Here is a 3,272-nt window from a genome sequence, read left to right as displayed (position 1 = left end):
GTTCCAAGTGTTGTAAGTGGAATTTCATTTCTTGTGCTCACATGATAATATATGTATGGTGTTTCAATGGTTTTAATGTGCTATTCCCTTCACTTGATTCATGTTATGTATTATTACACTTGGTTGTATATTATAGATGCATTTTATGTCTCAACCATGTCAAAGGGAATACAAGAGAAAAGATAGTATTCAAAGTGTTTGATTTAATGTCCAAGAGAGAGTTTTAATGTTTTATTGGATTGATAGATACATAGTCAGAGATTGCATGCAATAAGTTGATCAACGACCATAGGCTTATATCCCTCAGAGTTATCGATTCATATCGATGGGATAGAGGCACAGAGACATAGATACTATATAGATATCAATCCAACAGAGAAAAGAGAAATACCATCGTTATTGTTATTCATTCTATGATATTCATGTTTCAGAGTTGATGGTATTTAATGATTTCAAAGCCACGTTTTACAGAGTATGGTATATGTACATTGCTATGTAAAAGTTTCACTTGCTGAGTTTCATACTCATTTCAGTTATTCATGTGATGCAGATAAGAGTGACGGGCCGGGACGTTGATTGAGGCCAGAGTCATATGCATATAGAGATGGAGGAAGGAAAGATTATTTTGATAGCATTTTGGACATGATCATTAAAATGATATTTTATTTTTTATTTTTTTGTATCATTTGATTGATCATGTGTATACTTTTGACTATATGGAAATGTATTTTAAACCTTCTTTCCTTCAAGAAAAATTTTAAATTCCGCTGTTATTTTATGAAATCGGGTCAGAGGGTAACATTTAGTGGTATCAGAGCCCGTTCTTCGGACCAATGCATATGACTTCGTCTACTTTCAACAGTTCGGGTATGTCTTCTTCTACATCTATTCATTGTTATCTATTGATATGTATTATGTGAGCACATTGTAGGAGTATGCCTCCTAAGAGAAAAGCTTCAGAGGGTGAGGATAGTTCTTCCTCTAGAGTTGTCGATTAGTTCGGCAAGTTACTAAAAGAGCAAGCCAAGGTCCATAGTGAGCAGATCCAGCAGTTGCTCCGTATGCAAGGTACAGGCCAAGGTAGAGGACAAGGAAGAGTCCCAGTGGTTCAAGCAGTTGGAACTGATGGGATCTTTACTGCTTTTAAGAGAATGGATCCGCCAGAATTTGCAGGAAGCACTGCTCCGTTGGTGGCTGTAGAGTGGGTCAAAGCTCTTGAGGCGATTTTCGATCATCTCAACTATGAAGATAAGGACAGAATCAGTTGTGCAGTGTTCATGTTAGTCCAAGCTGCACGCATTTGGTGGAATGCTAACAAGGTAAGTATTGATGTTCCAGCATTGAAGTGGCAAGAGTTCACTGATATTTTCTATGACAAGTATTTCCCAGATGCACTTCGAGCTCGGAAGGTGACTGAGTTTTTAGAGCTTCGTCAAGGAGGTATGAATGTTGATGAGTATATTCTGAAGTTTGAAGAGGGCTGTCTGTTTGCTCCGTATATTGCCTCCAATGACAAAGACAAGGGTGCTCATTTCATTAGAGGCCTTCGAGCAGAAATCAGAAGGGACATCAATATGTCGAAGGCGGTGACATTCAAAGAGATTGTGTCTAAGGCTTTGTTGGCCGAGCAAGATGAGAAAGACATTGCCAGAGAGAGACAGGCGAGGCAGCAGTTTGTTGCTCAAAGAGGTCAAGGTTCGAGCCAAAGAGGAAAGGACCATTTTAAAGGGAAAGGCAAGTTGGAGCCGAGTCCTAAACCACCGACAGTTCCATCTGATCCTGAGAAGCCATTGTGTCCCAAGTGCAGTAGACATCATCGGGGAGAGTGCAGATTTGGTACTCATACTTGTTACCGTTGTGGCACTGCAGGCCATATAGCCAAGGATTGTCCAAGAGGCTCGAGTAAAGAGAAGGTGCAGGGTCGCATCTTTACCATGACAAAGGAAGGTATAAATCATGATTCTTCTGTGATCCCTAGCACTATTTTAATTTCAGGCAGAGTAGGTACGAAATTGATTGATACAGGTGCTACTCATTCCTTTATGTCTGAACTATTTTTGAGATCTTTGGGTTTAGTTCCTTCTATTCTTCCCCTCCAGGTTAATGTTGTATTGCCTTCGGGAGATTTGTTGTGTCCGACGTCTATTGTGTATGCGAGTTCTGTTCAAATCGATGGGCGAGTGGTTCATGCCGATTTGATTGTTATTCCGATGGTTGCGTTTGATATTATTCTTGGCATGGATTGGCTATTGACTTACCGTGCAGTGATTGATTGCGTTGCTAAGACGGTGAAATTTGCAGATGATGGAAATAAGGAAGGTATGCTCGCCAGTGCAGGTACTTCGCTGGTCCTTCCTTTTATTTCGTGTCTTGAGGCTAAGAAGTTGTGGTTTAGAGGTTGTGATGGGTTTTTGGCTTCGATTGTGGATATGGATAGAATTGTGAAGTTGATTCTTGATGATATTGATGTTGTGAGAGAGTTCCCTGATGTATTTGAGGGTGATGTGCCGGGTTTACCGCCGGACAGAGATGTGGAGTTTGTGATTGATTTAGTCCCAAGTACGGTTCTTATTTCTAAGGCTCCGTACAGAATGGCCCTTTCAGAGATGAAAGAGTTGAAGACGCAATTGCATGATTTATTGGATAAAGGTTTTATTCGGCCGAGTTCTTCGCCTTCGGGAGCTCCGGTTCTTTTCGTCAAGAAGAAAGATGGGTCGTTGCGGCTGTGTATTGATTATAGAGAGATCAACAAAGTGACGATTAAGAATAAGTATCCGTTGCCACGGATAGATGACCTTTTTGACCAACTGCAAGGGGCTACAGTGTTCTCGAAGATTGATTTGCGATCTGGTTATTATCAGTTGAAGGTTAGGGAGTCTGATATCCCTAAGACGACGTTCCGGACCAGGTACGGTCACTCTGATTTTCTTGTGATGTCTTTTGGTCTGACCAATGCTCCTCCAGTCTTCATGGATCTTATGAACCGTGTGTTCAAGCCGTATTTGGATAGCTTTGTCATTTTTTTTATCGATGACATTTTGATTTACTCCAAGACCAGAGAGCTTCATTCAGAGCACCTCAGAGTTATTCTTCAGTTGCTGAGAGAGAAGAGGTTGTATGCTAAGTTGAAGAAGTGTGAGTTCTAGTTGGAGCAGATTTGTTTCTTAGGCCATGTTGTCTCGAAGGATGGTATAGCTGTTGATCCAGTGAAAATAGAGGCGATTCAGAAGTGGCCTATTCCTTCCACTGTACCAGAAGTACGCAGTTTTCTT

Source organism: Primulina huaijiensis, chromosome 2, assembly GCF_012295235.1.
Source record: "Primulina huaijiensis isolate GDHJ02 chromosome 2, ASM1229523v2, whole genome shotgun sequence".
Classification (NCBI taxonomy): Eukaryota; Viridiplantae; Streptophyta; class Magnoliopsida; order Lamiales; family Gesneriaceae; genus Primulina; species Primulina huaijiensis.
This window is presented reverse-complemented; position numbering follows the sequence as displayed.